Here is a 7,495-nt window from a genome sequence, read left to right on the forward strand (position 1 = left end):
GAACTTGAATGTGCTTGTCATGCAGTTTCTTAAGTCTCTCCTTGAGTAATTTGGCATTTTCGTATGAGAACATTTGGAATTCCTCTAGCTCATTGAGTTGGAGCATTTGTTTCTCTTTAGCAAGCTTAAGATCCAAGTTGAGTTGTCGAAGGGCCCAGAAAGCTTTGTGCTCTAACTCCAAGGGCAAATGACAGGATTTCCCAAATACCAACCTATAGGGTGACATCCCTAAAGGTGTCCTGTATGCTGTTCTGTAAGCCCATAAAGCATCATCCAGTCTTTTGGACCAATCTTGTTGGTTCGGGCAAACTACCTTCTCAAGTATGAATTTGATCTCCTTGTTTGCCAGTTTAGCTTGCCCATTCGTCTGCGGGTGGTAAGCTGTAGTGACCTTGTGTTTCACACCATGTTTATCTAATAGCCATTTCAACCACTTGTTCACAAAAATGGGACCCTCCATTGCTGATAATAGCTACTGGGGTTCCAAACCTTGTAAATAAGTGTTACTGCAAAAACTTCATCACAATCCTAGCATCATTTGTCGGATAACCTTCAGCCTTGACCCACTTAGACACATAGTCTACTGCTACCAATAAATACTTGTGATCAAAGGACGGAGGGAAAGGACCAAGAAAGTCAATACCTTATACATCGAACAATTCTACCTCAATAATGTTTGTTCGAGGCATCTCATTTATGTTGGTGCCACTTAGACACATAGTCTACTGCTACCAATAAATACTTGTGATCAAAGGACGGAGGGAAAGGACCAAGAAAGTCAATACCCTATACATCGAACAATTCTACCTCAATAATGTTTGTTCGAGGCATCTCATTTATGTTGGTGACATTTCTGACTCTTTGACATTGATCACAACTCTTTACGTAAGCATATGCATCCTTGAATAGTGTGGGCAAAAAGAATCCAGCTTGTAATACTTTGGCCGCAATACGAGTACTTCCAAAATGTCCTCCACTTGGAGCTGAGTGACAATGGTATAGAATCTTTTGTACTTCATCTTCTACCACGCATCTCCTGATCATTTGATCTATGCACTTTTTAAACAAACATGAATCTTCCCAGAAATAGTACTTCACATTGTGAAGAAACTTTTGCTTTTGATGATACGTCTTATCAATCAGTATCAAACCACAATACTTTGGCCGCAATACGAGTACTTCCAAAATGTCCTCCACTTGGAGCTGAGTGACAATGGTATAGAATCTTTTGTACTTCATCTTCTACCACGCATCTCCTGATCATTTGATCTGTGCACTTTTTAAACAAACATGAATCTTCCCAGAAATAGTACTTCACATTGTGAAGAAACTTTTGCTTTTGATGATACGTCTTATCAATCAGTATCAAACCACAAGTTAAAAAGTTAGTAATATCAGCAAACCAAAGGGTTTTATGTACATGATTTACCTTCAGTGTGTGTTCATGTGGAAACGTCTCTTGAATTGGTATAAGAGGAGAGTTCCTTTCTTGAGGTTCTAATCTAGATAAGTAGTCTGCTACTTGATTTTCTACTCCCTTTCGATCTTGAATTTCTAGATCTAACTCTTGAAGTAGAAGTACCCATTGGATCAACCTCGACTTAGCGTCTTTCTTGGAAAGTAAGTACTTAATTGGCGAGTGGTCCGTATAGACAGTCACCTTGGTACCTACAAGATAAGATCAAAACTTGTCAAAAGCAAACACAATAGCAAGTAACTTTTTTTCTGTTACCGTATAATTCAGTTGAGATCTTGTTAGAGTTTGACTTGCATAGTAGATAGGATGAAAAAATTTGTTCCTTCGTTGACCCATGACAGCTCCTATCACAAAGTCGCTTGCATTACACATCAATTCAAATGGAAAATCCCAGTCTGGTGTGACTATTATGGGTGCCAAAACTAGTCGACTCTTCAAATCGTTGAAAGCTCTTAAGCACTCTTCATCAAATTTGAACGTCGTGTCCTCTAATAATTTGTATAAGGGTTTAGCAATTTTGGAGAAGTCCTCAATAAATCTTCGATAGAAACCGACGTGGCCCAAAAAGCTCCGAACACCCTCAGATGTTGGAGGTGGGAGTTTCTCAATTACATCTACCTTTTCTTTATCAACCTTTGTTCCATGTTTGGTTACCCGATGCCCTAGAATAATCTCTTCTTGTACATTGAAATGGCACCTTTCCCAGTTGAGTACTAGGTTTGTTTCTTCGCATCGCCTTAATACCTTCGCTAGATTGGCTAAGCAATCATCATAAGTATCTCAAATACTAAAAAATCATCCATAAAAACTTCCAAATACTTCTCAACCATATCAGTAAAAATAGACATCATACATCTTTGAAATGTAGCAGGTGCATTACATAAACCAAATGGCATGCATCTAAATGCAAATGTACCGTATGGGTAGGTGAATGTTGTCATGTGTTGATCTTCCGGTGCTATTACAATCTGATTATACCCCGAGTATCCGTCGAGAAAACAGTAATAGTCTCACCTTGCGAGTCTATCCAACATTTGGTCCAAAAACGACAAAGGAATGTGATCTTTCCTAGTCGCCTTGTTCAGCTTCCGGTAACCGATATAAATTCTCCATCTCGTAACCGTTCTAGTTAGTATCAACTCATTATTCTCGTTTTCAATGACCGTGATACCTCTTTTCTTTGGCATGCACTAGACCGGACTTACCCATGAACTGTCTGAGATGGGGTGAATTATACCCGCATCTAACCACTTGATGATTTCTTTCTTTACTACGTCCTTCATAATGGGGTTCAGTCTTCGTTGTCCATCAAACATCCCTTTTTCGTGTTGTGCATGCATACAGATGGACTAATATTGTGAATATTGGCTATGGTCCATCCGATAGCCTTCTTGAATTGTTTCAACACCAAGATGAGTTTCTCTTCTTGCTCAGTAGTTAATTCTGCTGAAGCAATCACAGACAAAGTAGAAGCATTACCTAAATAAACATATTTCAAATGTGAAGGTAGTACCTTGAGTTCTAATTTAGGTGGCTCCTCAATTAACACTTTTGGTTGGGCATAATCCCTTTTCTCAAATTCCAAAGATTCAAAATGGGATTACGGATTAAATCCCTTTTGATTAGCTTCTAACAACATTAAGTATTCATCCTCCTCTTTATCATTCGGAGGATCTGATGTCAAAATTTGCTCCAACGGATCCTCAACGTAGTTGAGCTCCTTCTCCACTATTATATCCTCTAAATCAGATACTGCAGAACAATTATCAATTATGTCAGAAAATTGTATAGACTTAAAAATGTTAAATGTTACCTGATCATCCTAAACATACATAGTAAGCTCGCCCTTCTGCACATCAATAAGGGTCCTTCCGGTTGCTAAGAACGGTCTTCCTAAGATAATTGGCACTTCTTTATCTGCCTTAAAATCTAGGATAACAAAATCAGTAGGGAAGATAAATTTATCTACACGTACCAATACATCCTCGATTTTTCCTTCTAGATGTGCTAAGGATCAATCTGCTAATTGAAGTCTAACCGTAGTAGGTCTAACTTCACATATCCTCAACTTCCTAAATATTGACATAGGCATCAAGTTAATACTCGCACCCAAGTCACATAATGCCTTACTACAATATGTTGCTCCAATGTTGCAAGGTATGGTAAAACGTCTAGGATCCTTCAACTTTGGGGGTAGTTTGTCTTGAAGATATGCGTTGCATTCTTTGTCAGAGCTATCGTCTCAAATTCTCAAAGTCTTCATTTTTTGGACAAGATATCCTTCATGAATTTGACATAGTTAGGCATTTGCTCAAGTGCTTCAACCAACGAGATGTTGATATGAAGTTGCTTGAGTACTTCTGGGAACTTCTTGAATTGAATCTCCTACTTCTGCTTTTGAAGTCTTTGAGGGTAAGGTGGTGGTGGTTTCTTTACTGGAATTGGTTGATTGATCTTCTATGGCAATTCTGCATCTAACAGAGTTATTAGTTGATCAGAATTAACTGGTAAGTTCTTTTTTACTTCTGTTGTTATATAACTTGTAAGGTAAGCAACCTTCTTCAGTAGTGCATGAAAGGTATATATGTGGATGATGGTTGTCCAGTGTCATTAGTTTGAGTTCAGTCTATCTTGTTATGAAGTAAACGCTATCCTTCATGTATAAGCCAGTACCATCTATTTGTGATATATGAGATATGATCTATAGTGATAGAGTGATCTCCCGTAATTCAGTGTAGCACATTAAACTAGTTTTCATACTTAGGGAGCTTGAATATGGGCATTTTCATTAGGTTTTAGTTTATTTTCTTATTTTATTTTAAATTTAATAAAAAGTGTATTTTGAGTCTTTTATTGACGTTAGGGGCCAAATGAGGCCTAAAGGAGAGCTAACATACTTAGTGAGTGTATAGAAAACCATTTAAAGGTATAGGAACTTAAGGCTGGTCGCTGTGTTGCAACACAGGAAGCTTAATGTCACAACATAGGGAGTAGAATAAAAGAATTGTCATACTACCTTTGGTGTTGTGACACAACTAAGGGATGTTGTGACACACCCCTGAAACAACCTTTGAACCAAAGCATACTGCCTTCGATGTTGTGACATTGGCCTTGTATAGGAAACAACTACGTGTTAGGGGTGTTTTGGTCTGTACAATGGAAATTAAAACACAAAAAATTTAGCTAACTTAAGGTTGAGGATGACGACTACCCTAACTCTATAAATAGACTTTATTAGCACTTGTTTAAGAACAACTTTTCATATTCTAAGTTTTTCTCTGTAATTTTAGTTTCAGCTTTCCTTTCTTTTAAACTTTAGGTTTACTTTCAGTTCTTTTTTGTTTGTGTTCTTTGGAGAACTTGTTTTGAAAATGCGATCAAACATTTGAGGATTATTGCACTTCATTAATCGAATACAAACAGGATTCTCTAAACTCTATTATTTATTTATTCTTTATGCATATCTTTATTATCAAGTTTATTATGTTTATGGATTTCATGAGGAACTAATCCTCTTATAGGGGATTAGCGAGTAGATGTGTGATTGACTAATTGTTATGTAGGGTTTTCTTAGCGAATCAGCTATTTTGGGAGTGGAAGAGCTTAACCTTGGCTTGATGACCCTAGGAAGTCATTTAGGTTGGAATTAACCCAAAATTGGTATGGCCTATCTGTGAACACCTTAACCCCAAATAGGTCAGGACTGTAAGGTCAAGAGATAAGTAATTCTTGCTGACTCGTTATTTTAGTGTAAGATCAAGAGATCCTACAAAGGTAATGACTAGTTTATTGAATTGAAACCCAAAATAAGAATTAGTTATGATCACCAAAATGAGCTAATCACCCATGTTTACATTTGATTAAGTTTAGAAATTAGTTTTCTGAAGTCTATTTTACTTATGCAATTTTGATTCTTATTTATAAATACGCAAAAAATTCTTTTTATGATTTGTTGTAATATAATTTATTTGTTTTATGAATTAATTCTATTTATGTTTAGGTTAAATTTAATTTGGCACTCTCCTCCCTTGGGTATGATCCTTAGAGTACTCACATACTTCATTGTAACTATATTACAACCTGACCCGTATACTTGTGGACACCACCTCAATTTCACATATTTAGTTGCAGTATTCGCACTCTAGATGTTAGTACATCCGAAGGCGGTCAAGTTGTTGGTGTCATTGTCAGGAAGGCAACGCTACTAAGTTGATTTTAACCTTTGCGTTTAATGGAATAATTGGGAAATATTTAAATTATAGATATGATTTTTATTTTTATTTGTACTAACATTTTTCATTTTCTTTTTAGGGTTAGTGTATGACTCGCAGTAGGGGAAAACCTATAGAGCTGACCATTGATCCTGAAAGAATAATCCATAGAAATCATCAACAGCAACAAAAACAAAAGTAGATGCAAAATCAACAACTTGTTCTAGGTAATCCATTGCGTGAGAACCTATTGTTCAACGAGGTTGACAATACTGACATCCAAGATTTACCACCACCACCACCGCAACTACTAACAAATCCACCTATGGCGCAAGCAAAAAGAACCTTAAGGGATCATGTGCTACCTAATCTAGAGATGGTTCAAGGAAGCATCACAAGGCCAACTATCATGACAAAAAAATTTGAAATCAAACTGGCTATGATCTAGATGATCCAAAATAATTAGTAGTTTAGAGGCACAATGACAAAGGACTAAAACCAACATCTAAAATGGCTCATTCAGCTTTGTGATACATTTAAATACAACGGGGCTACCGATGATGCTATATGTCTTTTACTATTCCCCTTCTCCCTAGTCAATAACATCTTTACTTGGTTAGACTCATAGGTACTAGGATCTATCATGACATGGAATGAACTTGCGGAGAAATTTCTACAAATGTTCTTTCCTATTAGCAAAATAGTCCAACTAAGGAGAAAGATCGCTACATTTAAGCAACTAGAAGGAGAGAGTTTTCACAAAGCTTGGGATCTTTTCAAGATGTTAGTCCAAATATTCCCACAACATAGTTGACCCAAGTTCCTGAGATCATAGATGTTTTATAATGGGTTGGATGCACACGTATGCTCAGGAATAAATGGAGCTGCAGGAGGAGCCCTGATGAATAGGCATACAAGGATGCGATGACCTAATTGAAAATATGGCAATGAATTTTTGTCAGTGGCCAACCGAATATATACATATGGCCAGAGACCATCTACAGTAAAAATTGTCCAAGAACACGACATATATCATCGAAATTTGGATAGACTTAATCGTATAGGGTCTTTATCTACTGCGTCATCAACTTCGGAGGAGACAAACCTCTCTTCCATTATCTTAATAATCCAACCGAGGACATGAACTATATCAGGAATAAGGGTGGAAATCCTTTTTCAAATATGTATAATCCTGGCTGGAGAGATCGTCCAAACCTGAGATTGGGTAGATGTAACAGCCCGTTTTTAGTCAAATTGAAACAGTGGGTTCGGGACCACAAATTTGAGGTTGAAATAATTATTTTATTATTATTTTAATGTTTATAGTATGGTACTATGGTTTTGTGAAAGTTTCGTTAAGAAATTTTATTATTTGAGTGTTTTAATTTGATAAAAAGGACTAAATCACGTAAAGTGCAAAAGTGATGTTTTATTAGTTATAGGTATTCAATGACTATGAAATTAAATAGTAAAGGTCCTTATGTGGTAAATATAACATTTTTAATTTGAGTAGACAAAGATGGACATTAGTTTGAAGATTTTAATGGTTTATTAATAAGATTAAATAGGTAATTTGGTTATTAAGGTATAATAAATAAAACAAAATCATATTTTGTTGGCTATCAGCTTCCTTAGCCGAATTTAACAAGAAGAAAAGCCAAAATTCTTAGGGTTTCATTCGGCGATGCTAGCTATGCTCAATTAGGTATGATTTTTGTCCCATTTTTAATGATTTCTATATTTTTGAGATCGTTACAGCTTAATCTAGCTAGCCCAGGGACTAATTTGCAAAACTGTTAAAGGTTTA

At 36.3% G+C, this 7,495-nt stretch overlaps 1 non-coding gene across 1 annotated transcript; it reads right to left on the reverse strand.

The window, feature by feature from the left end:
* Nucleotides 1-6,394: 6,394 nt before the first annotated feature.
* LOC121231061 (small nucleolar RNA R71) lies at nucleotides 6,395-6,501 on the reverse strand. Its single transcript, XR_005929130.1, has one exon. It is a non-coding gene; the product is annotated as a small nucleolar RNA R71 (small nucleolar RNA).
* Nucleotides 6,502-7,495: the final 994 nt, after the last annotated feature.

This window comes from Gossypium hirsutum, chromosome A06 (assembly GCF_007990345.1).
Source record: "Gossypium hirsutum isolate 1008001.06 chromosome A06, Gossypium_hirsutum_v2.1, whole genome shotgun sequence".
NCBI lineage: Eukaryota > Viridiplantae > Streptophyta > Magnoliopsida > Malvales > Malvaceae > Gossypium > Gossypium hirsutum.